At 61.9% G+C, this 25,082-nt stretch overlaps 26 non-coding genes across 26 annotated transcripts; all 26 read right to left on the bottom strand.

Annotated features, from left to right (window-relative positions):
• Window positions 1-557: 557 nt before the first annotated feature.
• LOC138498788 (U1 spliceosomal RNA) lies at window positions 558-721 on the bottom strand. Its single transcript, XR_011278893.1, has one exon. It is a non-coding gene; the product is annotated as a U1 spliceosomal RNA (small nuclear RNA).
• Window positions 722-1,522: 801 nt separating this feature from the next.
• On the bottom strand, window positions 1,523-1,686 carry LOC138498789 (U1 spliceosomal RNA). Its single transcript, XR_011278894.1, has one exon. It is a non-coding gene; the product is annotated as a U1 spliceosomal RNA (small nuclear RNA).
• Window positions 1,687-2,484: 798 nt separating this feature from the next.
• On the bottom strand, window positions 2,485-2,648 carry LOC138498914 (U1 spliceosomal RNA). The gene has a single exon (XR_011279007.1). It is a non-coding gene; the product is annotated as a U1 spliceosomal RNA (small nuclear RNA).
• Window positions 2,649-3,439: 791 nt separating this feature from the next.
• LOC138498790 (U1 spliceosomal RNA) lies at window positions 3,440-3,603 on the bottom strand. The gene has a single exon (XR_011278895.1). It is a non-coding gene; the product is annotated as a U1 spliceosomal RNA (small nuclear RNA).
• Window positions 3,604-4,389: 786 nt separating this feature from the next.
• Window positions 4,390-4,553, bottom strand: LOC138498791 (U1 spliceosomal RNA). The gene has a single exon (XR_011278896.1). It is a non-coding gene; the product is annotated as a U1 spliceosomal RNA (small nuclear RNA).
• A 791-nt stretch (window positions 4,554-5,344) lies between these two features.
• On the bottom strand, window positions 5,345-5,508 carry LOC138498792 (U1 spliceosomal RNA). Its single transcript, XR_011278897.1, has one exon. It is a non-coding gene; the product is annotated as a U1 spliceosomal RNA (small nuclear RNA).
• An 801-nt stretch (window positions 5,509-6,309) lies between these two features.
• LOC138498793 (U1 spliceosomal RNA) lies at window positions 6,310-6,473 on the bottom strand. The gene has a single exon (XR_011278898.1). It is a non-coding gene; the product is annotated as a U1 spliceosomal RNA (small nuclear RNA).
• A 777-nt stretch (window positions 6,474-7,250) lies between these two features.
• On the bottom strand, window positions 7,251-7,414 carry LOC138498794 (U1 spliceosomal RNA). The gene has a single exon (XR_011278899.1). It is a non-coding gene; the product is annotated as a U1 spliceosomal RNA (small nuclear RNA).
• Window positions 7,415-8,205: 791 nt separating this feature from the next.
• LOC138498795 (U1 spliceosomal RNA) lies at window positions 8,206-8,369 on the bottom strand. Its single transcript, XR_011278900.1, has one exon. It is a non-coding gene; the product is annotated as a U1 spliceosomal RNA (small nuclear RNA).
• An 801-nt stretch (window positions 8,370-9,170) lies between these two features.
• On the bottom strand, window positions 9,171-9,334 carry LOC138498796 (U1 spliceosomal RNA). The gene has a single exon (XR_011278901.1). It is a non-coding gene; the product is annotated as a U1 spliceosomal RNA (small nuclear RNA).
• A 785-nt stretch (window positions 9,335-10,119) lies between these two features.
• On the bottom strand, window positions 10,120-10,283 carry LOC138498797 (U1 spliceosomal RNA). Its single transcript, XR_011278902.1, has one exon. It is a non-coding gene; the product is annotated as a U1 spliceosomal RNA (small nuclear RNA).
• Window positions 10,284-11,075: 792 nt separating this feature from the next.
• On the bottom strand, window positions 11,076-11,239 carry LOC138498799 (U1 spliceosomal RNA). The gene has a single exon (XR_011278903.1). It is a non-coding gene; the product is annotated as a U1 spliceosomal RNA (small nuclear RNA).
• Window positions 11,240-12,040: 801 nt separating this feature from the next.
• Window positions 12,041-12,204, bottom strand: LOC138498800 (U1 spliceosomal RNA). The gene has a single exon (XR_011278904.1). It is a non-coding gene; the product is annotated as a U1 spliceosomal RNA (small nuclear RNA).
• Window positions 12,205-12,998: 794 nt separating this feature from the next.
• LOC138498801 (U1 spliceosomal RNA) lies at window positions 12,999-13,162 on the bottom strand. Its single transcript, XR_011278905.1, has one exon. It is a non-coding gene; the product is annotated as a U1 spliceosomal RNA (small nuclear RNA).
• Window positions 13,163-13,963: 801 nt separating this feature from the next.
• On the bottom strand, window positions 13,964-14,127 carry LOC138498803 (U1 spliceosomal RNA). The gene has a single exon (XR_011278906.1). It is a non-coding gene; the product is annotated as a U1 spliceosomal RNA (small nuclear RNA).
• Window positions 14,128-14,928: 801 nt separating this feature from the next.
• Window positions 14,929-15,092, bottom strand: LOC138498804 (U1 spliceosomal RNA). Its single transcript, XR_011278907.1, has one exon. It is a non-coding gene; the product is annotated as a U1 spliceosomal RNA (small nuclear RNA).
• A 777-nt stretch (window positions 15,093-15,869) lies between these two features.
• Window positions 15,870-16,033, bottom strand: LOC138498805 (U1 spliceosomal RNA). The gene has a single exon (XR_011278908.1). It is a non-coding gene; the product is annotated as a U1 spliceosomal RNA (small nuclear RNA).
• A 791-nt stretch (window positions 16,034-16,824) lies between these two features.
• LOC138498806 (U1 spliceosomal RNA) lies at window positions 16,825-16,988 on the bottom strand. The gene has a single exon (XR_011278909.1). It is a non-coding gene; the product is annotated as a U1 spliceosomal RNA (small nuclear RNA).
• Window positions 16,989-17,788: 800 nt separating this feature from the next.
• On the bottom strand, window positions 17,789-17,952 carry LOC138498807 (U1 spliceosomal RNA). Its single transcript, XR_011278910.1, has one exon. It is a non-coding gene; the product is annotated as a U1 spliceosomal RNA (small nuclear RNA).
• A 784-nt stretch (window positions 17,953-18,736) lies between these two features.
• LOC138498808 (U1 spliceosomal RNA) lies at window positions 18,737-18,900 on the bottom strand. Its single transcript, XR_011278911.1, has one exon. It is a non-coding gene; the product is annotated as a U1 spliceosomal RNA (small nuclear RNA).
• Window positions 18,901-19,691: 791 nt separating this feature from the next.
• On the bottom strand, window positions 19,692-19,855 carry LOC138498810 (U1 spliceosomal RNA). The gene has a single exon (XR_011278912.1). It is a non-coding gene; the product is annotated as a U1 spliceosomal RNA (small nuclear RNA).
• An 801-nt stretch (window positions 19,856-20,656) lies between these two features.
• On the bottom strand, window positions 20,657-20,820 carry LOC138498811 (U1 spliceosomal RNA). The gene has a single exon (XR_011278913.1). It is a non-coding gene; the product is annotated as a U1 spliceosomal RNA (small nuclear RNA).
• Window positions 20,821-21,597: 777 nt separating this feature from the next.
• Window positions 21,598-21,761, bottom strand: LOC138498812 (U1 spliceosomal RNA). Its single transcript, XR_011278914.1, has one exon. It is a non-coding gene; the product is annotated as a U1 spliceosomal RNA (small nuclear RNA).
• Window positions 21,762-22,552: 791 nt separating this feature from the next.
• LOC138498813 (U1 spliceosomal RNA) lies at window positions 22,553-22,716 on the bottom strand. The gene has a single exon (XR_011278915.1). It is a non-coding gene; the product is annotated as a U1 spliceosomal RNA (small nuclear RNA).
• Window positions 22,717-23,516: 800 nt separating this feature from the next.
• LOC138498814 (U1 spliceosomal RNA) lies at window positions 23,517-23,680 on the bottom strand. Its single transcript, XR_011278916.1, has one exon. It is a non-coding gene; the product is annotated as a U1 spliceosomal RNA (small nuclear RNA).
• A 794-nt stretch (window positions 23,681-24,474) lies between these two features.
• On the bottom strand, window positions 24,475-24,638 carry LOC138498815 (U1 spliceosomal RNA). Its single transcript, XR_011278917.1, has one exon. It is a non-coding gene; the product is annotated as a U1 spliceosomal RNA (small nuclear RNA).
• Window positions 24,639-25,082: the final 444 nt, after the last annotated feature.

A 25,082-nucleotide genomic window follows, 5' to 3' on the forward strand; every position in this document is an offset into this window, starting at 1 on the left:
CGCCAGCCTGCAGGCCCAGTCGGATAGCGAGCAGGCCTGGTGCAGTGCGCCCACTGGCCTGTCGGCCCCCAGGGCCCATGGCCCTCCTGAGCCGACAGGCCACCCCGCTTAACAAGAGCGTCTTGGGTGGGGTGCTCCCCAGCAGGACACGGCAACGCCGTGAAGGCAACGCCCGATCGTGCCCGATCGGTGCTCGGACGGGGCCGGCGGCAGCTGGTAGCCAGTGAACCCCCCCCCCCCCAATCCCCAATCCCCAGGAGCTGGATGGGACTTCTTAAGGTTGGAGGGCCTGGCCGTGATAACAGAGCCCGGGCGGGGCGGGGCAGGGCGGCTTCAAGAACTACTGGGGCCCCTGATATCATGGGGCGCACAAGTCTGGGGTTAGGCGCCTGTGCACTTGACCCCTCCAGTGAATGCTGGCCCTCTGGACTGCAGCAACATTCAGAGGCTACCTACTCACACACGTGACTTAAGAAACTCTGCTGCAAGACCAGGGGCTCCGTGTGTAAACAAGCTGACTCTGCACACTAAACTTTTTCTTTCTTTGACCAATAAATCAGGGGATAGCGCGAACGCAGTCCCCCACTACCAGAAATAATGCAGTCGAGTATCCCGCATTTGGGGACATCGCAGGGGTCAGCAAATCCGATGTGCAATGGATGAGCCTCACCCTGGGAGATCTGCCTTGTTGATCACAGATGCTCCCCTGCCAGGTAAGTATGAGTTGCGAGCAAGAGGGCAGGGGTTGGGCCTGTTCTGGAATCCCCGCTAAGCGAGGGTGAGAAGGCAGGCCCTGACCCAGCCCCAGCCCTCCCGGAAGCCCCGAGCGCCTGCAGAGCTGCCTGTCCCACGTTCAGGGGGAAGCTCCGGCAGGCAGAGCTCAGCAGAAGAGGCACATTGCAGCACAGGTCCTTTCTCCCATCAGGTCCTGCTCCGCCCGAGATTTGCATAAATTCCGGCCTGGCCGCCAGCCTGCAGGCCCAGTCGGATAGCGAGCAGGCCTGGTGCAGTGCGCCCACTGGCCTGTCGGCCCCCAGGGCCCATGGCCCTCCTGAGCCGACAGGCCACCCCGCTTAACAAGAGCGTCTTGGGTGGGGTGCTCCCCAGCAGGACACGGCAACGCCGTGAAGGCAACGCCCGATCGTGCCCGATCGGTGCTCGGACGGGGCCGGCGGCAGCTGGTAGCCAGTGAACCCCCCCCCCCCCAATCCCCAATCCCCAGGAGCTGGATGGGACTTCTTAAGGTTGGAGGGCCTGGCCGTGATAACAGAGCCCGGGCGGGGCGGGGCAGGGCGGCTTCAAGAACTACTGGGGCCCCTGATATCATGGGGCGCACAAGTCTGGGGTTAGGCGCCTGTGCACTTGACCCCTCCAGTGAATGCTGGCCCTCTGGACTGCAGCAACATTCAGAGGCTACCTACTCACACACGTGACTTAAGAAACTCTGCTGCAAGACCAGGGGCTCCGTGTGTAAACAAGCTGACTCTGCACACTAAACTTTTTCTTTCTTTGACCAATAAATCAGGGGATAGCGCGAACGCAGTCCCCCACTACCAGAAATAATGCAGTCGAGTATCCCGCATTTGGGGACATCGCAGGGGTCAGCAAATCCGATGTGCAATGGATGAGCCTCACCCTGGGAGATCTGCCTTGTTGATCACAGATGCTCCCCTGCCAGGTAAGTATGAGTTGCGAGCAAGAGGGCAGGGGTTGGGCCTGTTCTGGAATCCCCGCTAAGCGAGGGTGAGAAGGCAGGCCCTGACCCAGCCCCAGCCCTCCCGGAAGCCCCGAGCGCCTGCAGAGCTGCCTGTCCCACGTTCAGGGGGAAGCTCCGGCAGGCAGAGCTCAGCAGAAGAGGCACATTGCAGCACAGGTCCTTTCTCCCATCAGGCCCTGCTCCGCACGAGATTTGCATAAATTCCGGCCTGGCCGCCAGCCTGCAGGCCCAGTCGGATAGCGAGCAGGCCTGGTGCAGTGCGCCCACTGGCCTGTCGGCCCCCAGGGCCCATGGCCCTCCTGAGCCGACAGGCCACCCCGCTTAACAAGAGCGTCTTGGGTGGGGTGCTCCCCAGCAGGACACGGCAACGCCGTGAAGGCAACGCCCGATCGTGCCCGATCGGTGCTCGGACGGGGCCGGCGGCAGCTGGTAGCCAGTGAACCCCCCCCCCAATCCCCAATCCCCAGGAGCTGGATGGGACTTCTTAAGGTTGGAGGGCCTGGCCGTGATAACAGAGCCCGGGCGGGGCGGGGCAGGGCGGCTTCAAGAACTACTGGGGCCCCTGATATCATGGGGCGCACAAGTCTGGGGTTAGGCGCCTGTGCACTTGACCCCTCCAGTGAATGCTGGCCCTCTGGACTGCAGCAACATTCAGAGGCTACCTACTCACACACGTGACTTAAGAAACTCTGCTGCAAGACCAGGGGCTCCGTGTGTAAACAAGCTGACTCTGCACACTAAACTTTTTCTTTCTTTGACCAATAAATCAGGGGATAGCGCGAACGCAGTCCCCCACTACCAGAAATAATGCAGTCGAGTATCCCGCATTTGGGGACATCGCAGAGGTCAGCAAATCCGATGTGCAATGGATGAGCCTCACCCTGGGAGATCTGCCTTGTTGATCACAGATGCTCCCCTGCCAGGTAAGTATGAGTTGCGAGCAAGAGGGCAGGGGTTGGGCCTGTTCTGGAATCCCCGCTAAGCGAGGGTGAGAAGGCAGGCCCTGACCCAGCCCCAGCCCTCCCGGAAGCCCCGAGCGCCTGCAGAGCTGCCTGTCCCACGTTCAGGGGGAAGCTCCGGCAGGCAGAGCTCAGCAGAAGAGGCACATTGCAGCACAGGTCCTTTCTCCCATCAGGTCCTGCTCCGCCCGAGATTTGCATAAATTCCGGCCTGGCCGCCAGCCTGCAGGCCCAGTCGGATAGCGAGCAGGCCTGGTGCAGTGCGCCCACTGGCCTGTCGGCCCCCAGGGCCCATGGCCCTCCTGAGCCGACAGGCCACCCCGCTTAACAAGAGCGTCTTGGGTGGGGTGCTCCCCAGCAGGACACGGCAACGCCGTGAAGGCAACGCCCGATCGTGCCCGATCGGTGCTCGGACGGGGCCGGCGGCAGCTGGTAGCCAGTGAACCCCCCCCCCAATCCCCAGGAGCTGGATGGGACTTCTTAAGGTTGGAGGGCCTGGCCGTGATAACAGAGCCCGGGCGGGGCGGGGCAGGGCGGCTTCAAGAACTACTGGGGCCCCTGATATCATGGGGCGCACAAGTCTGGGGTTAGGCGCCTGTGCACTTGACCCCTCCAGTGAATGCTGGCCCTCTGGACTGCAGCAACATTCAGAGGCTACCTACTCACACACGTGACTTAAGAAACTCTGCTGCAAGACCAGGGGCTCCGTGTGTAAACAAGCTGACTCTGCACACTAAACTTTTTCTTTCTTTGACCAATAAATCAGGGGATAGCGCGAACGCAGTCCCCCACTACCAGAAATAATGCAGTCGAGTATCCCGCATTTGGGGACATCGCAGGGGTCAGCAAATCCGATGTGCAATGGATGAGCCTCACCCTGGGAGATCTGCCTTGTTGATCACAGATGCTCCCCTGCCAGGTAAGTATGAGTTGCGAGCAAGAGGGCAGGGGTTGGGCCTGTTCTGGAATCCCCGCTAAGCGAGGGTGAGAAGGCAGGCCCTGACCCAGCCCCAGCCCTCCCGGAAGCCCCGAGCGCCTGCAGGGCTGCCTGTCCCACGTTCAGGGGGAAGCTCCGGCAGGCAGAGCTCAGCAGAAGAGGCACATTGCAGCACAGGTCCTTTCTCCCATCAGGCCCTGCTCCGCCCGAGATTTGCATACATTCCGGCCTGGCCCCCAGCCTGCAGGCCCAGTCGGATAGCGAGCAGGCCTGGTGCAGTGCGCCCACTGGCCTGTCGGCCCCCAGGGCCCATGGCCCTCCTGAGCCGACAGGCCACCCCGCTTAACAAGAGCGTCTTGGGTGGGGTGCTCCCCAGCAGGACACGGCAACGCCCGATCGTGCCCGATCGGTGCTCGGACGGGGCCGGCGGCAGCTGGTAGCCAGTGAACCCCCCCCCCCCCCCCCCCAATCCCCAGGAGCTGGATGGGACTTCTTAAGGTTGGAGGGCCTGGCCGTGATAACAGAGCCCGGGCGGGGCGGGGCAGGGCGGCTTCAAGAACTACTGGGGCCCCTGATATCATGGGGCGCACAAGTCTGGGGTTAGGCGCCTGTGCACTTGACCCCTCCAGTGAATGCTGGCCCTCTGGACTGCAGCAACATTCAGAGGCTACCTACTCACACACGTGACTTAAGAAACTCTGCTGCAAGACCAGGGGCTCCGTGTGTAAACAAGCTGACTCTGCACACTAAACTTTTTCTTTCTTTGACCAATAAATCAGGGGATAGCGCGAACGCAGTCCCCCACTACCAGAAATAATGCAGTCGAGTATCCCGCATTTGGGGACATCGCAGGGGTCAGCAAATCCGATGTGCAATGGATGAGCCTCACCCTGGGAGATCTGCCTTGTTGATCACAGATGCTCCCCTGCCAGGTAAGTATGAGTTGCGAGCAAGAGGGCAGGGGTTGGGCCTGTTCTGGAATCCCCGCTAAGCGAGGGTGAGAAGGCAGGCCCTGACCCAGCCCCAGCCCTCCCGGAAGCCCCGAGCGCCTGCAGGGCTGCCTGTCCCACGTTCAGGGGGAAGCTCCGGCAGGCAGAGCTCAGCAGAAGAGGCACATTGCAGCACAGGTCCTTTCTCCCATCAGGCCCTGCTCCGCACGAGATTTGCATAAATTCCGGCCTGGCCGCCAGCCTGCAGGCCCAGTCGGATAGCGAGCAGGCCTGGTGCAGTGCGCCCACTGGCCTGTCGGCCCCCAGGGCCCATGGCCCTCCTGAGCCGACAGGCCACCCCGCTTAACAAGAGCGTCTTGGGTGGGGTGCTCCCCAGCAGGACACGGCAACGCCGTGAAGGCAACGCCCGATCGTGCCCGATCGGTGCTCGGACGGGGCCGGCGGCAGCTGGTAGCCAGTGAACCCCCCCCCCAATCCCCAGGAGCTGGATGGGACTTCTTAAGGTTGGAGGGCCTGGCCGTGTTAACAGAGCCCGGGCGGGGCGGGGCAGGGCGGCTTCAAGAACTACTGGGGCCCCTGATATCATGGGGCGCACAAGTCTGGGGTTAGGCGCCTGTGCACTTGACCCCTCCAGTGAATGCTGGCCCTCTGGACTGCAGCAACATTCAGAGGCTACCTACTCACACACGTGACTTAAGAAACTCTGCTGCAAGACCAGGGGCTCCGTGTGTAAACAAGCTGACTCTGCACACTAAACTTTTTCTTTCTTTGACCAATAAATCAGGGGATAGCGCGAACGCAGTCCCCCACTACCAGAAATAATGCAGTCGAGTATCCCGCATTTGGGGACATCGCAGGGGTCAGCAAATCCGATGTGCAATGGATGAGCCTCACCCTGGGAGATCTGCCTTGTTGATCACAGATGCTCCCCTGCCAGGTAAGTATGAGTTGCGAGCAAGAGGGCAGGGGTTGGGCCTGTTCTGGAATCCCCGCTAAGCGAGGGTGAGAAGGCAGGCCCTGACCCAGCCCTAGCCCTCCCGGAAGCCCCGAGCGCCTGCAGAGCTGCCTGTCCCACGTTCAGGGGGAAGCTCCGGCAGGCAGAGCTCAGCAGAAGAGGCACATTGCAGCACAGGTCCTTTCTCCCATCAGGCCCTGCTCCGCACGAGATTTGCATAAATTCCGGCCTGGCCGCCAGCCTGCAGGCCCAGTCGGATAGCGAGCAGGCCTGGTGCAGTGCGCCCACTGGCCTGTCGGCCCCCAGGGCCCATGGCCCTCCTGAGCCGACAGGCCACCCCGCTTAACAAGAGCGTCTTGGGTGGGGTGCTCCCCAGCAGGACACGGCAACGCCGTGAAGGCAACGCCCGATCGTGCCCGATCGGTGCTCGGACGGGGCCGGCGGCAGCTGGTAGCCAGTGAACCCCCCCCCCCCCAATCCCCAATCCCCAGGAGCTGGATGGGACTTCTTAAGGTTGGAGGGCCTGGCCGTGATAACAGAGCCCGGGCGGGGCGGGGCAGGGCGGCTTCAAGAACTACTGGGGCCCCTGATATCATGGGGCGCACAAGTCTGGGGTTAGGCGCCTGTGCACTTGACCCCTCCAGTGAATGCTGGCCCTCTGGACTGCAGCAACATTCAGAGGCTACCTACTCACACACGTGACTTAAGAAACTCTGCTGCAAGACCAGGGGCTCCGTGTGTAAACAAGCTGACTCTGCACACTAAACTTTTTCTTTCTTTGACCAATAAATCAGGGGATAGCGCGAACGCAGTCCCCCACTACCAGAAATAATGCAGTCGAGTATCCCGCATTTGGGGACATCGCAGGGGTCAGCAAATCCGATGTGCAATGGATGAGCCTCACCCTGGGAGATCTGCCTTGTTGATCACAGATGCTCCCCTGCCAGGTAAGTATGAGTTGCGAGCAAGAGGGCAGGGGTTGGGCCTGTTCTGGAATCCCCGCTAAGCGAGGGTGAGAAGGCAGGCCCTGACCCAGCCCCAGCCCTCCCGGAAGCCCCGAGCGCCTGCAGAGCTGCCTGTCCCACGTTCAGGGGGAAGCTCCGGCAGGCAGAGCTCAGCAGAAGAGGCACATTGCAGCACAGGTCCTTTCTCCCATCAGGCCCTGCTCCGCACGAGATTTGCATAAATTCCGGCCTGGCCGCCAGCCTGCAGGCCCAGTCGGATAGCGAGCAGGCCTGGTGCAGTGCGCCCACTGGCCTGTCGGCCCCCAGGGCCCATGGCCCTCCTGAGCCGACAGGCCACCCCGCTTAACAAGAGCGTCTTGGGTGGGGTGCTCCCCAGCAGGACACGGCAACGCCCGATCGTGCCCGATCGGTGCTCGGACGGGGCCGGCGGCAGCTGGTAGCCAGTGAACCCCCCCCCCAATCCCCAGGAGCTGGATGGGACTTCTTAAGGTTGGAGGGCCTGGCCGTGTTAACAGAGCCCGGGCGGGGCGGGGCAGGGCGGCTTCAAGAACTACTGGGGCCCCTGATATCATGGGGCGCACAAGTCTGGGGTTAGGCGCCTGTGCACTTGACCCCTCCAGTGAATGCTGGCCCTCTGGACTGCAGCAACATTCAGAGGCTACCTACTCACACACGTGACTTAAGAAACTCTGCTGCAAGACCAGGGGCTCCGTGTGTAAACAAGCTGACTCTGCACACTAAACTTTTTCTTTCTTTGACCAATAAATCAGGGGATAGCGCGAACGCAGTCCCCCACTACCAGAAATAATGCAGTCGAGTATCCCGCATTTGGGGACATCGCAGGGGTCAGCAAATCCGATGTGCAATGGATGAGCCTCACCCTGGGAGATCTGCCTTGTTGATCACAGATGCTCCCCTGCCAGGTAAGTATGAGTTGCGAGCAAGAGGGCAGGGGTTGGGCCTGTTCTGGAATCCCCGCTAAGCGAGGGTGAGAAGGCAGGCCCTGACCCAGCCCCAGCCCTCCCGGAAGCCCCGAGCGCCTGCAGGGCTGCCTGTCCCACGTTCAGGGGGAAGCTCCGGCAGGCAGAGCTCAGCAGAAGAGGCACATTGCAGCACAGGTCCTTTCTCCCATCAGGCCCTGCTCCGCCCGAGATTTGCATACATTCCGGCCTGGCCCCCAGCCTGCAGGCCCAGTCGGATAGCGAGCAGGCCTGGTGCAGTGCGCCCACTGGCCTGTCGGCCCCCAGGGCCCATGGCCCTCCTGAGCCGACAGGCCACCCCGCTTAACAAGAGCGTCTTGGGTGGGGTGCTCCCCAGCAGGACACGGCAACGCCGTGAAGGCAACGCCCGATCGTGCCCGATCGGTGCTCGGACGGGGCCGGCGGCAGCTGGTAGCCAGTGAACCCCCCCCCCAATCCCCAGGAGCTGGATGGGACTTCTTAAGGTTGGAGGGCCTGGCCGTGTTAACAGAGCCCGGGCGGGGCGGGGCAGGGCGGCTTCAAGAACTACTGGGGCCCCTGATATCATGGGGCGCACAAGTCTGGGGTTAGGCGCCTGTGCACTTGACCCCTCCAGTGAATGCTGGCCCTCTGGACTGCAGCAACATTCAGAGGCTACCTACTCACACACGTGACTTAAGAAACTCTGCTGCAAGACCAGGGGCTCCGTGTGTAAACAAGCTGACTCTGCACACTAAACTTTTTCTTTCTTTGACCAATAAATCAGGGGATAGCGCGAACGCAGTCCCCCACTACCAGAAATAATGCAGTCGAGTATCCCGCATTTGGGGACATCGCAGGGGTCAGCAAATCCGATGTGCAATGGATGAGCCTCACCCTGGGAGATCTGCCTTGTTGATCACAGATGCTCCCCTGCCAGGTAAGTATGAGTTGCGAGCAAGAGGGCAGGGGTTGGGCCTGTTCTGGAATCCCCGCTAAGCGAGGGTGAGAAGGCAGGCCCTGACCCAGCCCTAGCCCTCCCGGAAGCCCCGAGCGCCTGCAGAGCTGCCTGTCCCACGTTCAGGGGGAAGCTCCGGCAGGCAGAGCTCAGCAGAAGAGGCACATTGCAGCACAGGTCCTTTCTCCCATCAGGCCCTGCTCCGCACGAGATTTGCATAAATTCCGGCCTGGCCGCCAGCCTGCAGGCCCAGTCGGATAGCGAGCAGGCCTGGTGCAGTGCGCCCACTGGCCTGTCGGCCCCCAGGGCCCATGGCCCTCCTGAGCCGACAGGCCACCCCGCTTAACAAGAGCGTCTTGGGTGGGGTGCTCCCCAGCAGGACACGGCAACGCCGTGAAGGCGACGCCCGATCGTGCCCGATCGGTGCTCGGACGGGGCCGGCGGCAGCTGGTAGCCAGTGAACCCCCCCCCCCCCAATCCCCAATCCCCAGGAGCTGGATGGGACTTCTTAAGGTTGGAGGGCCTGGCCGTGATAACAGAGCCCGGGCGGGGCGGGGCAGGGCGGCTTCAAGAACTACTGGGGCCCCTGATATCATGGGGCGCACAAGTCTGGGGTTAGGCGCCTGTGCACTTGACCCCTCCAGTGAATGCTGGCCCTCTGGACTGCAGCAACATTCAGAGGCTACCTACTCACACACGTGACTTAAGAAACTCTGCTGCAAGACCAGGGGCTCCGTGTGTAAACAAGCTGACTCTGCACACTAAACTTTTTCTTTCTTTGACCAATAAATCAGGGGATAGCGCGAACGCAGTCCCCCACTACCAGAAATAATGCAGTCGAGTATCCCGCATTTGGGGACATCGCAGGGGTCAGCAAATCCGATGTGCAATGGATGAGCCTCACCCTGGGAGATCTGCCTTGTTGATCACAGATGCTCCCCTGCCAGGTAAGTATGAGTTGCGAGCAAGAGGGCAGGGGTTGGGCCTGTTCTGGAATCCCCGCTAAGCGAGGGTGAGAAGGCAGGCCCTGACCCAGCCCCAGCCCTCCCGGAAGCCCCGAGCGCCTGCAGAGCTGCCTGTCCCACGTTCAGGGGGAAGCTCCGGCAGGCAGAGCTCAGCAGAAGAGGCACATTGCAGCACAGGTCCTTTCTCCCATCAGGCCCTGCTCCGCACGAGATTTGCATAAATTCCGGCCTGGCCGCCAGCCTGCAGGCCCAGTCGGATAGCGAGCAGGCCTGGTGCAGTGCGCCCACTGGCCTGTCGGCCCCCAGGGCCCATGGCCCTCCTGAGCCGACAGGCCACCCCGCTTAACAAGAGCGTCTTGGGTGGGGTGCTCCCCAGCAGGACACGGCAACGCCCGATCGTGCCCGATCGGTGCTCGGACGGGGCCGGCGGCAGCTGGTAGCCAGTGAACCCCCCCCCCCCCCCCCCAATCCCCAGGAGCTGGATGGGACTTCTTAAGGTTGGAGGGCCTGGCCGTGATAACAGAGCCCGGGCGGGGCGGGGCAGGGCGGCTTCAAGAACTACTGGGGCCCCTGATATCATGGGGCGCACAAGTCTGGGGTTAGGCGCCTGTGCACTTGACCCCTCCAGTGAATGCTGGCCCTCTGGACTGCAGCAACATTCAGAGGCTACCTACTCACACACGTGACTTAAGAAACTCTGCTGCAAGACCAGGGGCTCCGTGTGTAAACAAGCTGACTCTGCACACTAAACTTTTTCTTTCTTTGACCAATAAATCAGGGGATAGCGCGAACGCAGTCCCCCACTACCAGAAATAATGCAGTCGAGTATCCCGCATTTGGGGACATCGCAGGGGTCAGCAAATCCGATGTGCAATGGATGAGCCTCACCCTGGGAGATCTGCCTTGTTGATCACAGATGCTCCCCTGCCAGGTAAGTATGAGTTGCGAGCAAGAGGGCAGGGGTTGGGCCTGTTCTGGAATCCCCGCTAAGCGAGGGTGAGAAGGCAGGCCCTGACCCAGCCCCAGCCCTCCCGGAAGCCCCGAGCGCCTGCAGGGCTGCCTGTCCCACGTTCAGGGGGAAGCTCCGGCAGGCAGAGCTCAGCAGAAGAGGCACATTGCAGCACAGGTCCTTTCTCCCATCAGGCCCTGCTCCGCACGAGATTTGCATAAATTCCGGCCTGGCCGCCAGCCTGCAGGCCCAGTCGGATAGCGAGCAGGCCTGGTGCAGTGCGCCCACTGGCCTGTCGGCCCCCAGGGCCCATGGCCCTCCTGAGCCGACAGGCCACCCCGCTTAACAAGAGCGTCTTGGGTGGGGTGCTCCCCAGCAGGACACGGCAACGCCGTGAAGGCAACGCCCGATCGTGCCCGATCGGTGCTCGGACGGGGCCGGCGGCAGCTGGTAGCCAGTGAACCCCCCCCCCCAATCCCCAGGAGCTGGATGGGACTTCTTAAGGTTGGAGGGCCTGGCCGTGTTAACAGAGCCCGGGCGGGGCGGGGCAGGGCGGCTTCAAGAACTACTGGGGCCCCTGATATCATGGGGCGCACAAGTCTGGGGTTAGGCGCCTGTGCACTTGACCCCTCCAGTGAATGCTGGCCCTCTGGACTGCAGCAACATTCAGAGGCTACCTACTCACACACGTGACTTAAGAAACTCTGCTGCAAGACCAGGGGCTCCGTGTGTAAACAAGCTGACTCTGCACACTAAACTTTTTCTTTCTTTGACCAATAAATCAGGGGATAGCGCGAACGCAGTCCCCCACTACCAGAAATAATGCAGTCGAGTATCCCGCATTTGGGGACATCGCAGGGGTCAGCAAATCCGATGTGCAATGGATGAGCCTCACCCTGGGAGATCTGCCTTGTTGATCACAGATGCTCCCCTGCCAGGTAAGTATGAGTTGCGAGCAAGAGGGCAGGGGTTGGGCCTGTTCTGGAATCCCCGCTAAGCGAGGGTGAGAAGGCAGGCCCTGACCCAGCCCTAGCCCTCCCGGAAGCCCCGAGCGCCTGCAGAGCTGCCTGTCCCACGTTCAGGGGGAAGCTCCGGCAGGCAGAGCTCAGCAGAAGAGGCACATTGCAGCACAGGTCCTTTCTCCCATCAGGCCCTGCTCCGCACGAGATTTGCATAAATTCCGGCCTGGCCGCCAGCCTGCAGGCCCAGTCGGATAGCGAGCAGGCCTGGTGCAGTGCGCCCACTGGCCTGTCGGCCCCCAGGGCCCATGGCCCTCCTGAGCCGACAGGCCACCCCGCTTAACAAGAGCGTCTTGGGTGGGGTGCTCCCCAGCAGGACACGGCAACGCCGTGAAGGCAACGCCCGATCGTGCCCGATCGGTGCTCGGACGGGGCCGGCGGCAGCTGGTAGCCAGTGAACCCCCCCCCCCCCAATCCCCAATCCCCAGGAGCTGGATGGGACTTCTTAAGGTTGGAGGGCCTGGCCGTGATAACAGAGCCCGGGCGGGGCGGGGCAGGGCGGCTTCAAGAACTACTGGGGCCCCTGATATCATGGGGCGCACAAGTCTGGGGTTAGGCGCCTGTGCACTTGACCCCTCCAGTGAATGCTGGCCCTCTGGACTGCAGCAACATTCAGAGGCTACCTACTCACACACGTGACTTAAGAAACTCTGCTGCAAGACCAGGGGCTCCGTGTGTAAACAAGCTGACTCTGCACACTAAACTTTTTCTTTCTTTGACCAATAAATCAGGGGATAGCGCGAACGCAGTCCCCCACTACCAGAAATAATGCAGTCGAGTATCCCGCATTTGGGGACATCGCAGGGGTCAGCAAATCCGATGTGCAATGGATGAGCCTCACCCTGGGAGATCTGCCTTGTTGATCACAGATGCTCCCCTGCCAGGTAAGTATGAGTTGCGAGCAAGAGGGCAGGGGTTGGGCCTGTTCTGGAATCCCCGCTAAGCGAGGGTGAGAAGGCAGGCCCTGACCCAGCCCCAGCCCTCCCGGAAGCCCCGAGCGCCTGCAGAGCTGCCTGTCCCACGTTCAGGGGGAAGCTCCGGCAGGCAGAGCTCAGCAGAAGAGGCACATTGCAGCACAGGTCCTTTCTCCCATCAGGCCCTGCTCCGCACGAGATTTGCATAAATTCCGGCCTGGCCGCCAGCCTGCAGGCCCAGTCGGATAGCGAGCAGGCCTGGTGCAGTGCGCCCACTGGCCTGTCGGCCCCCAGGGCCCATGGCCCTCCTGAGCCGACAGGCCACCCCGCTTAACAAGAGCGTCTTGGGTGGGGTGCTCCCCAGCAGGACACGGCAACGCCCGATCGTGCCCGATCGGTGCTCGGACGGGGCCGGCGGCAGCTGGTAGCCAGTGAACCCCCCCCCCCCCCCCCCCCAATCCCCAATCCCCAGGAGCTGGATGGGACTTCTTAAGGTTGGAGGGCCTGGCCGTGATAACAGAGCCCGGGCGGGGCGGGGCAGGGCGGCTTCAAGAACTACTGGGGCCCCTGATATCATGGGGCGCACAAGTCTGGGGTTAGGCGCCTGTGCACTTGACCCCTCCAGTGAATGCTGGCCCTCTGGACTGCAGCAACATTCAGAGGCTACCTACTCACACACGTGACTTAAGAAACTCTGCTGCAAGACCAGGGGCTCCGTGTGTAAACAAGCTGACTCTGCACACTAAACTTTTTCTTTCTTTGACCAATAAATCAGGGGATAGCGCGAACGCAGTCCCCCACTACCAGAAATAATGCAGTCGAGTATCCCGCATTTGGGGACATCGCAGGGGTCAGCAAATCCGATGTGCAATGGATGAGCCTCACCCTGGGAGATCTGCCTTGTTGATCACAGATGCTCCCCTGCCAGGTAAGTATGAGTTGCGAGCAAGAGGGCAGGGGTTGGGCCTGTTCTGGAATCCCCGCTAAGCGAGGGTGAGAAGGCAGGCCCTGACCCAGCCCCAGCCCTCCCGGAAGCCCCGAGCGCCTGCAGGGCTGCCTGTCCCACGTTCAGGGGGAAGCTCCGGCAGGCAGAGCTCAGCAGAAGAGGCACATTGCAGCACAGGTCCTTTCTCCCATCAGGCCCTGCTCCGCACGAGATTTGCATAAATTCCGGCCTGGCCGCCAGCCTGCAGGCCCAGTCGGATAGCGAGCAGGCCTGGTGCAGTGCGCCCACTGGCCTGTCGGCCCCCAGGGCCCATGGCCCTCCTGAGCCGACAGGCCACCCCGCTTAACAAGAGCGTCTTGGGTGGGGTGCTCCCCAGCAGGACACGGCAACGCCGTGAAGGCAACGCCCGATCGTGCCCGATCGGTGCTCGGACGGGGCCGGCGGCAGCTGGTAGCCAGTGAACCCCCCCCCCCCCAATCCCCAATCCCCAGGAGCTGGATGGGACTTCTTAAGGTTGGAGGGCCTGGCCGTGATAACAGAGCCCGGGCGGGGCGGGGCAGGGCGGCTTCAAGAACTACTGGGGCCCCTGATATCATGGGGCGCACAAGTCTGGGGTTAGGCGCCTGTGCACTTGACCCCTCCAGTGAATGCTGGCCCTCTGGACTGCAGCAACATTCAGAGGCTACCTACTCACACACGTGACTTAAGAAACTCTGCTGCAAGACCAGGGGCTCCGTGTGTAAACAAGCTGACTCTGCACACTAAACTTTTTCTTTCTTTGACCAATAAATCAGGGGATAGCGCGAACGCAGTCCCCCACTACCAGAAATAATGCAGTCGAGTATCCCGCATTTGGGGACATCGCAGGGGTCAGCAAATCCGATGTGCAATGGATGAGCCTCACCCTGGGAGATCTGCCTTGTTGATCACAGATGCTCCCCTGCCAGGTAAGTATGAGTTGCGAGCAAGAGGGCAGGGGTTGGGCCTGTTCTGGAATCCCCGCTAAGCGAGGGTGAGAAGGCAGGCCCTGACCCAGCCCTAGCCCTCCCGGAAGCCCCGAGCGCCTGCAGAGCTGCCTGTCCCACGTTCAGGGGGAAGCTCCGGCAGGCAGAGCTCAGCAGAAGAGGCACATTGCAGCACAGGTCCTTTCTCCCATCAGGCCCTGCTCCGCACGAGATTTGCATAAATTCCGGCCTGGCCGCCAGCCTGCAGGCCCAGTCGGATAGCGAGCAGGCCTGGTGCAGTGCGCCCACTGGCCTGTCGGCCCCCAGGGCCCATGGCCCTCCTGAGCCGACAGGCCACCCCGCTTAACAAGAGCGTCTTGGGTGGGGTGCTCCCCAGCAGGACACGGCAACGCCGTGAAGGCAACGCCCGATCGTGCCCGATCGGTGCTCGGACGGGGCCGGCGGCAGCTGGTAGCCAGTGAACCCCCCCCCCCCCAATCCCCAATCCCCAGGAGCTGGATGGGACTTCTTAAGGTTGGAGGGCCTGGCCGTGATAACAGAGCCCGGGCGGGGCGGGGCAGGGCGGCTTCAAGAACTACTGGGGCCCCTGATATCATGGGGCGCACAAGTCTGGGGTTAGGCGCCTGTGCACTTGACCCCTCCAGTGAATGCTGGCCCTCTGGACTGCAGCAACATTCAGAGGCTACCTACTCACACACGTGACTTAAGAAACTCTGCTGCAAGACCAGGGGCTCCGTGTGTAAACAAGCTGACTCTGCACACTAAACTTTTTCTTTCTTTGACCAATAAATCAGGGGATAGCGCGAACGCAGTCCCCCACTACCAGAAATAATGCAGTCGAGTATCCCGCATTTGGGGACATCGCAGGGGTCAGCAAATCCGATGTGCAATGGATGAGCCTCACCCTGGGAGATCTGCCTTGTTGATCACAGATGCTCCCCTGCCAGGTAAGTATGAGTTGCGAGCAAGAGGGCAGGGGTTGGGCCTGTTCTGGAATCCCCGCTAAGCGAGGGTGAGAAGGCAGGCCCTGACCCAGCCCCAGCCCTCCCGGAAGCCCCGAGCGCCTGCAGAGCTGCCTGTCCCACGTTCAGGGGGAAGCTCCGGCAGGCAGAGCTCAGCAGAAGAGGCACATTGCAGCACAGGTCCTTTCTCCCATCAGGCCCTGCTCCGCACGAGATTTGCATAAATTCCGGCCTGGCCGCCAGCCTGCAGGCCCAGTCGGATAGCGAGCAGGCCTGGTGCAGTGCGCCCACTGGCCTGTCGGCCCCCAGGGCCCATGGCCCTCCTGAGCCGACAGGCCACCCCGCTTAACAAGAGCGTCTTGGGTGGGGTGCTCCCCAGCAGGACACGGCAACGCCCGATCGTGCCCGATCGGTGCTCGGACGGGGCCGGCGGCAGCTGGTAGCCAGTGAACCCCCCCCCCAATCCCCAGGAGCTGGATGGGACTTCTTAAGGTTGGAGGGCCTGGCCGTGTTAACAGAGCCCGGGCGGGGCGGGGCAGGGCGGCTTCAAGAACTACTGGGGCCCCTGATATCATGGGGCGCACAAGTCTGGGGTTAGGCGCCTGTGCACTTGACCCCTCCAGTGAATGCTGGCCCTCTGGACTGCAGCAACATTCAGAGGCTACCTACTCACACACGTGACTTAAGAAACTCTGCTGCAAGACCAGGGGCTCCGTGTGTAAACAAGCTGACTCTGCACACTAAACTTTTTCTTTCTTTGACCAATAAATCAGGGGATAGCGCGAACGCAGTCCCCCACTACCAGAAATAATGCAGTCGAGTATCCCGCATTTGGGGACATCGCAGGGGTCAGCAAATCCGATGTGCAATGGATGAGCCTCACCCTGGGAGATCTGCCTTGTTGATCACAGATGCTCCCCTGCCAGGTAAGTATGAGTTGCGAGCAAGAGGGCAGGGGTTGGGCCTGTTCTGGAATCCCCGCTAAGCGAGGGTGAGAAGGCAGGCCCTGACCCAGCCCCAGCCCTCCCGGAAGCCCCGAGCGCCTGCAGGGCTGCCTGTCCCACGTTCAGGGGGAAGCTCCGGCAGGCAGAGCTCAGCAGAAGAGGCACATTGCAGCACAGGTCCTTTCTCCCATCAGGCCCTGCTCCGCCCGAGATTTGCATACATTCCGGCCTGGCCCCCAGCCTGCAGGCCCAGTCGGATAGCGAGCAGGCCTGGTGCAGTGCGCCCACTGGCCTGTCGGCCCCCAGGGCCCATGGCCCTCCTGAGCCGACAGGCCACCCCGCTTAACAAGAGCGTCTTGGGTGGGGTGCTCCCCAGCAGGACACGGCAACGCCGTGAAGGCAACGCCCGATCGTGCCCGATCGGTGCTCGGACGGGGCCGGCGGCAGCTGGTAGCCAGTGAACCCCCCCCCCAATCCCCAGGAGCTGGATGGGACTTCTTAAGGTTGGAGGGCCTGGCCGTGTTAACAGAGCCCGGGCGGGGCGGGGCAGGGCGGCTTCAAGAACTACTGGGGCCCCTGATATCATGGGGCGCACAAGTCTGGGGTTAGGCGCCTGTGCACTTGACCCCTCCAGTGAATGCTGGCCCTCTGGACTGCAGCAACATTCAGAGGCTACCTACTCACACACGTGACTTAAGAAACTCTGCTGCAAGACCAGGGGCTCCGTGTGTAAACAAGCTGACTCTGCACACTAAACTTTTTCTTTCTTTGACCAATAAATCAGGGGATAGCGCGAACGCAGTCCCCCACTACCAGAAATAATGCAGTCGAGTATCCCGCATTTGGGGACATCGCAGGGGTCAGCAAATCCGATGTGCAATGGATGAGCCTCACCCTGGGAGATCTGCCTTGTTGATCACAGATGCTCCCCTGCCAGGTAAGTATGAGTTGCGAGCAAGAGGGCAGGGGTTGGGCCTGTTCTGGAATCCCCGCTAAGCGAGGGTGAGAAGGCAGGCCCTGACCCAGCCCTAGCCCTCCCGGAAGCCCCGAGCGCCTGCAGAGCTGCCTGTCCCACGTTCAGGGGGAAGCTCCGGCAGGCAGAGCTCAGCAGAAGAGGCACATTGCAGCACAGGTCCTTTCTCCCATCAGGCCCTGCTCCGCACGAGATTTGCATAAATTCCGGCCTGGCCGCCAGCCTGCAGGCCCAGTCGGATAGCGAGCAGGCCTGGTGCAGTGCGCCCACTGGCCTGTCGGCCCCCAGGGCCCATGGCCCTCCTGAGCCGACAGGCCACCCCGCTTAACAAGAGCGTCTTGGGTGGGGTGCTCCCCAGCAGGACACGGCAACGCCGTGAAGGCGACGCCCGATCGTGCCCGATCGGTGCTCGGACGGGGCCGGCGGCAGCTGGTAGCCAGTGAACCCCCCCCCCCCAATCCCCAATCCCCAGGAGCTGGATGGGACTTCTTAAGGTTGGAGGGCCTGGCCGTGATAACAGAGCCCGGGCGGGGCGGGGCAGGGCGGCTTCAAGAACTACTGGGGCCCCTGATATCATGGGGCGCACAAGTCTGGGGTTAGGCGCCTGTGCACTTGACCCCTCCAGTGAATGCTGGCCCTCTGGACTGCAGCAACATTCAGAGGCTACCTACTCACACACGTGACTTAAGAAACTCTGCTGCAAGACCAGGGGCTCCGTGTGTAAACAAGCTGACTCTGCACACTAAACTTTTTCTTTCTTTGACCAATAAATCAGGGGATAGCGCGAACGCAGTCCCCCACTACCAGAAATAATGCAGTCGAGTATCCCGCATTTGGGGACATCGCAGGGGTCAGCAAATCCGATGTGCAATGGATGAGCCTCACCCTGGGAGATCTGCCTTGTTGATCACAGATGCTCCCCTGCCAGGTAAGTATGAGTTGCGAGCAAGAGGGCAGGGGTTGGGCCTGTTCTGGAATCCCCGCTAAGCGAGGGTGAGAAGGCAGGCCCTGACCCAGCCCCAGCCCTCCCGGAAGCCCCGAGCGCCTGCAGAGCTGCCTGTCCCACGTTCAGGGGGAAGCTCCGGCAGGCAGAGCTCAGCAGAAGAGGCACATTGCAGCACAGGTCCTTTCTCCCATCAGGCCCTGCTCCGCACGAGATTTGCATAAATTCCGGCCTGGCCGCCAGCCTGCAGGCCCAGTCGGATAGCGAGCAGGCCTGGTGCAGTGCGCCCACTGGCCTGTCGGCCCCCAGGGCCCATGGCCCTCCTGAGCCGACAGGCCACCCCGCTTAACAAGAGCGTCTTGGGTGGGGTGCTCCCCAGCAGGACACGGCAACGCCCGATCGTGCCCGATCGGTGCTCGGACGGGGCCGGCGGCAGCTGGTAGCCAGTGAACCCCCCCCCCCCCCCCCAATCCCCAGGAGCTGGATGGGACTTCTTAAGGTTGGAGGGCCTGGCCGTGATAACAGAGCCCGGGCGGGGCGGGGCAGGGCGGCTTCAAGAACTACTGGGGCCCCTGATATCATGGGGCGCACAAGTCTGGGGTTAGGCGCCTGTGCACTTGACCCCTCCAGTGAATGCTGGCCCTCTGGACTGCAGCAACATTCAGAGGCTACCTACTCACACACGTGACTTAAGAAACTCTGCTGCAAGACCAGGGGCTCCGTGTGTAAACAAGCTGACTCTGCACACTAAACTTTTTCTTTCTTTGACCAATAAATCAGGGGATAGCGCGAACGCAGTCCCCCACTACCAGAAATAATGCAGTCGAGTATCCCGCATTTGGGGACATCGCAGGGGTCAGCAAATCCGATGTGCAATGGATGAGCCTCACCCTGGGAGATCTGCCTTGTTGATCACAGATGCTCCCCTGCCAGGTAAGTATGAGTTGCGAGCAAGAGGGCAGGGGTTGGGCCTGTTCTGGAATCCCCGCTAAGCGAGGGTGAGAAGGCAGGCCCTGACCCAGCCCCAGCCCTCCCGGAAGCCCCGAGCGCCTGCAGGGCTGCCTGTCCCACGTTCAGGGGGAAGCTCCGGCAGGCAGAGCTCAGCAGAAGAGGCACATTGCAGCACAGGTCCTTTCTCCCATCAGGCCCTGCTCCGCACGAGATTTGCATAAATTCCGGCCTGGCCGCCAGCCTGCAGGCCCAGTCGGATAGCGAGCAGGCCTGGTGCAGTGCGCCCACTGGCCTGTCGGCCCCCAGGGCCCATGGCCCTCCTGAGCCGACAGGCCACCCCGCTTAACAAGAGCGTCTTGGGTGGGGTGCTCCCCAGCAGGACACGGCAACGCCGTGAAGGCAACGCCCGATCGTGCCCGATCGGTGCTCGGACGGGGCCGGCGGCAGCTGGTAGCCAGTGAACCCCCCCCCCAATCCCCAGGAGCTGGATGGGACTTCTTAAGGTTGGAGGGCCTGGCCGTGTTAACAGAGCCCGGGCGGGGCGGGGCAGGGCGGCTTCAAGAACTACTGGGGCCCCTGATATCATGGGGCGCACAAGTCTGGGGTTAGGCGCCTGTGCACTTGACCCCTCCAGTGAATGCTGGCCCTCTGGACTGCAGCAACATTCAGAGGCTACCTACTCACACACGTGACTTAAGAAACTCTGCTGCAAGACCAGGGGCTCCGTGTGTAAACAAGCTGACTCTGCACACTAAACTTTTTCTTTCTTTGACCAATAAATCAGGGGATAGCGCGAACGCAGTCCCCCACTACCAGAAATAATGCAGTCGAGTATCCCGCATTTGGGGACATCGCAGGGGTCAGCAAATCCGATGTGCAATGGATGAGCCTCACCCTGGGAGATCTGCCTTGTTGATCACAGATGCTCCCCTGCCAGGTAAGTATGAGTTGCGAGCAAGAGGGCAGGGGTTGGGCCTGTTCTGGAATCCCCGCTAAGCGAGGGTGAGAAGGCAGGCCCTGACCCAGCCCTAGCCCTCCCGGAAGCCCCGAGCGCCTGCAGAGCTGCCTGTCCCACGTTCAGGGGGAAGCTCCGGCAGGCAGAGCTCAGCAGAAGAGGCACATTGCAGCACAGGTCCTTTCTCCCATCAGGCCCTGCTCCGCACGAGATTTGCATAAATTCCGGCCTGGCCGCCAGCCTGCAGGCCCAGTCGGATAGCGAGCAGGCCTGGTGCAGTGCGCCCACTGGCCTGTCGGCCCCCAGGGCCCATGGCCCTCCTGAGCCGACAGGCCACCCCGCTTAACAAGAGCGTCTTGGGTGGGGTGCTCCCCAGCAGGACACGGCAACGCCGTGAAGGCAACGCCCGATCGTGCCCGATCGGTGCTCGGACGGGGCCGGCGGCAGCTGGTAGCCAGTGAACCCCCCCCCCCCCAATCCCCAATCCCCAGGAGCTGGATGGGACTTCTTAAGGTTGGAGGGCCTGGCCGTGATAACAGAGCCCGGGCGGGGCGGGGCAGGGCGGCTTCAAGAACTACTGGGGCCCCTGATATCATGGGGCGCACAAGTCTGGGGTTAGGCGCCTGTGCACTTGACCCCTCCAGTGAATGCTGGCCCTCTGGACTGCAGCAACATTCAGAGGCTACCTACTCACACACGTGACTTAAGAAACTCTGCTGCAAGACCAGGGGCTCCGTGTGTAAACAAGCTGACTCTGCACACTAAACTTTTTCTTTCTTTGACCAATAAATCAGGGGATAGCGCGAACGCAGTCCCCCACTACCAGAAATAATGCAGTCGAGTATCCCGCATTTGGGGACATCGCAGGGGTCAGCAAATCCGATGTGCAATGGATGAGCCTCACCCTGGGAGATCTGCCTTGTTGATCACAGATGCTCCCCTGCCAGGTAAGTATGAGTTGCGAGCAAGAGGGCAGGGGTTGGGCCTGTTCTGGAATCCCCGCTAAGCGAGGGTGAGAAGGCAGGCCCTGACCCAGCCCCAGCCCTCCCGGAAGCCCCGAGCGCCTGCAGAGCTGCCTGTCCCACGTTCAGGGGGAAGCTCCGGCAGGCAGAGCTCAGCAGAAGAGGCACATTGCAGCACAGGTCCTTTCTCCCATCAGGCCCTGCTCCGCACGAGATTTGCATAAATTCCGGCCTGGCCGCCAGCCTGCAGGCCCAGTCGGATAGCGAGCAGGCCTGGTGCAGTGCGCCCACTGGCCTGTCGGCCCCCAGGGCCCATGGCCCTCCTGAGCCGACAGGCCACCCCGCTTAACAAGAGCGTCTTGGGTGGGGTGCTCCCCAGCAGGACACGGCAACGCCCGATCGTGCCCGATCGGTGCTCGGACGGGGCCGGCGGCAGCTGGTAGCCAGTGAACCCCCCCCCCAATCCCCAGGAGCTGGATGGGACTTCTTAAGGTTGGAGGGCCTGGCCGTGTTAACAGAGCCCGGGCGGGGCGGGGCAGGGCGGCTTCAAGAACTACTGGGGCCCCTGATATCATGGGGCGCACAAGTCTGGGGTTAGGCGCCTGTGCACTTGACCCCTCCAGTGAATGCTGGCCCTCTGGACTGCAGCAACATTCAGAGGCTACCTACTCACACACGTGACTTAAGAAACTCTGCTGCAAGACCAGGGGCTCCGTGTGTAAACAAGCTGACTCTGCACACTAAACTTTTTCTTTCTTTGACCAATAAATCAGGGGATAGCGCGAACGCAGTCCCCCACTACCAGAAATAATGCAGTCGAGTATCCCGCATTTGGGGACATCGCAGGGGTCAGCAAATCCGATGTGCAATGGATGAGCCTCACCCTGGGAGATCTGCCTTGTTGATCACAGATGCTCCCCTGCCAGGTAAGTATGAGTTGCGAGCAAGAGGGCAGGGGTTGGGCCTGTTCTGGAATCCCCGCTAAGCGAGGGTGAGAAGGCAGGCCCTGACCCAGCCCCAGCCCTCCCGGAAGCCCCGAGCGCCTGCAGGGCTGCCTGTCCCACGTTCAGGGGGAAGCTCCGGCAGGCAGAGCTCAGCAGAAGAGGCACATTGCAGCACAGGTCCTTTCTCCCATCAGGCCCTGCTCCGCCCGAGATTTGCATACATTCCGGCCTGGCCCCCAGCCTGCAGGCCCAGTCGGATAGCGAGCAGGCCTGGTGCAGTGCGCCCACTGGCCTGTCGGCCCCCAGGGCCCATGGCCCTCCTGAGCCGACAGGCCACCCCGCTTAACAAGAGCGTCTTGGGTGGGGTGCTCCCCAGCAGGACACGGCAACGCCGTGAAGGCAACGCCCGATCGTGCCCGATCGGTGCTCGGACGGGGCCGGCGGCAGCTGGTAGCCAGTGAACCCCCCCCCCAATCCCCAGGAGCTGGATGGGACTTCTTAAGGTTGGAGGGCCTGGCCGTGTTAACAGAGCCCGGGCGGGGCGGGGCAGGGCGGCTTCAAGAACTACTGGGGCCCCTGATATCATGGGGCGCACAAGTCTGGGGTTAGGCGCCTGTGCACTTGACCCCTCCAGTGAATGCTGGCCCTCTGGACTGCAGCAACATTCAGAGGCTACCTACTCACACACGTGACTTAAGAAACTCTGCTGCAAGACCAGGGGCTCCGTGTGTAAACAAGCTGACTCTGCACACTAAACTTTTTCTTTCTTTGACCAATAAATCAGGGGATAGCGCGAACGCAGTCCCCCACTACCAGAAATAATGCAGTCGAGTATCCCGCATTTGGGGACATCGCAGGGGTCAGCAAATCCGATGTGCAATGGATGAGCCTCACCCTGGGAGATCTGCCTTGTTGATCACAGATGCTCCCCTGCCAGGTAAGTATGAGTTGCGAGCAAGAGGGCAGGGGTTGGGCCTGTTCTGGAATCCCCGCTAAGCGAGGGTGAGAAGGCAGGCCCTGACCCAGCCCTAGCCCTCCCGGAAGCCCCGAGCGCCTGCAGAGCTGCCTGTCCCACGTTCAGGGGGAAGCTCCGGCAGGCAGAGCTCAGCAGAAGAGGCACATTGCAGCACAGGTCCTTTCTCCCATCAGGCCCTGCTCCGCACGAGATTTGCATAAATTCCGGCCTGGCCGCCAGCCTGCAGGCCCAGTCGGATAGCGAGCAGGCCTGGTGCAGTGCGCCCACTGGCCTGTCGGCCCCCAGGGCCCATGGCCCTCCTGAGCCGACAGGCCACCCCGCTTAACAAGAGCGTCTTGGGTGGGGTGCTCCCCAGCAGGACACGGCAACGCCGTGAAGGCGACGCCCGATCGTGCCCGATCGGTGCTCGGACGGGGCCGGCGGCAGCTGGTAGCCAGTGAACCCCCCCCCCCCAATCCCCAATCCCCAGGAGCTGGATGGGACTTCTTAAGGTTGGAGGGCCTGGCCGTGATAACAGAGCCCGGGCGGGGCGGGGCAGGGCGGCTTCAAGAACTACTGGGGCCCCTGATATCATGGGGCGCACAAGTCTGGGGTTAGGCGCCTGTGCACTTGACCCCTCCAGTGAATGCTGGCCCTCTGGACTGCAGCAACATTCAGAGGCTACCTACTCACACACGTGACTTAAGAAACTCTGCTGCAAGACCAGGGGCTCCGTGTGTAAACAAGCTGACTCTGCACACTAAACTTTTTCTTTCTTTGACCAATAAATCAGGGGATAGCGCGAACGCAGTCCCCCACTACCAGAAATAATGCAGTCGAGTATCCCGCATTTGGGGACATCGCAGGGGTCAGCAAATCCGATGTGCAATGGATGAGCCTCACCCTGGGAGATCTGCCTTGTTGATCACAGATGCTCCCCTGCCAGGTAAGTATGAGTTGCGAGCAAGAGGGCAGGGGTTGGGCCTGTTCTGGAATCCCCGCTAAGCGAGGGTGAGAAGGCAGGCCCTGACCCAGCCCCAGCCCTCCCGGAAGCCCCGAGCGCCTGCAGAGCTGCCTGTCCCACGTTCAGGGGGAAGCTCCGGCAGGCAGAGCTCAGCAGAAGAGGCACATTGCAGCACAGGTCCTTTCTCCCATCAGGCCCTGCTCCGCACGAGATTTGCATAAATTCCGGCCTGGCCGCCAGCCTGCAGGCCCAGTCGGATAGCGAGCAGGCCTGGTGCAGTGCGCCCACTGGCCTGTCGGCCCCCAGGGCCCATGGCCCTCCTGAGCCGACAGGCCACCCCGCTTAACAAGAGCGTCTTGGGTGGGGTGCTCCCCAGCAGGACACGGCAACGCCCGATCGTGCCCGATCGGTGCTCGGACGGGGCCGGCGGCAGCTGGTAGCCAGTGAACCCCCCCCCCCCCCCCCCCCAATCCCCAATCCCCAGGAGCTGGATGGGACTTCTTAAGGTTGGAGGGCCTGGCCGTGATAACAGAGCCCGGGCGGGGCGGGGCAGGGCGGCTTCAAGAACTACTGGGGCCCCTGATATCATGGGGCGCACAAGTCTGGGGTTAGGCGCCTGTGCACTTGACCCCTCCAGTGAATGCTGGCCCTCTGGACTGCAGCAACATTCAGAGGCTACCTACTCACACACGTGACTTAAGAAACTCTGCTGCAAGACCAGGGGCTCCGTGTGTAAACAAGCTGACTCTGCACACTAAACTTTTTCTTTCTTTGACCAATAAATCAGGGGATAGCGCGAACGCAGTCCCCCACTACCAGAAATAATGCAGTCGAGTATCCCGCATTTGGGGACATCGCAGGGGTCAGCAAATCCGATGTGCAATGGATGAGCCTCACCCTGGGAGATCTGCCTTGTTGATCACAGATGCTCCCCTGCCAGGTAAGTATGAGTTGCGAGCAAGAGGGCAGGGGTTGGGCCTGTTCTGGAATCCCCGCTAAGCGAGGGTGAGAAGGCAGGCCCTGACCCAGCCCCAGCCCTCCCGGAAGCCCCGAGCGCCTGCAGGGCTGCCTGTCCCACGTTCAGGGGGAAGCTCCGGCAGGCAGAGCTCAGCAGAAGAGGCACATTGCAGCACAGGTCCTTTCTCCCATCAGGCCCTGCTCCGCACGAGATTTGCATAAATTCCGGCCTGGCCGCCAGCCTGCAGGCCCAGTCGGATAGCGAGCAGGCCTGGTGCAGTGCGCCCACTGGCCTGTCGGCCCCCAGGGCCCATGGCCCTCCTGAGCCGACAGGCCACCCCGCTTAACAAGAGCGTCTTGGGTGGGGTGCTCCCCAGCAGGACACGGCAACGCCGTGAAGGCAACGCCCGATCGTGCCCGATCGGTGCTCGGACG

The sequence above is a fragment of the Ambystoma mexicanum genome, chromosome 5q (assembly GCF_040938575.1).
Source record: "Ambystoma mexicanum isolate Mex_15411 chromosome 5q, UKY_AmexF1_1, whole genome shotgun sequence".
NCBI classification, from domain to species: domain Eukaryota; kingdom Metazoa; phylum Chordata; class Amphibia; order Caudata; family Ambystomatidae; genus Ambystoma; species Ambystoma mexicanum.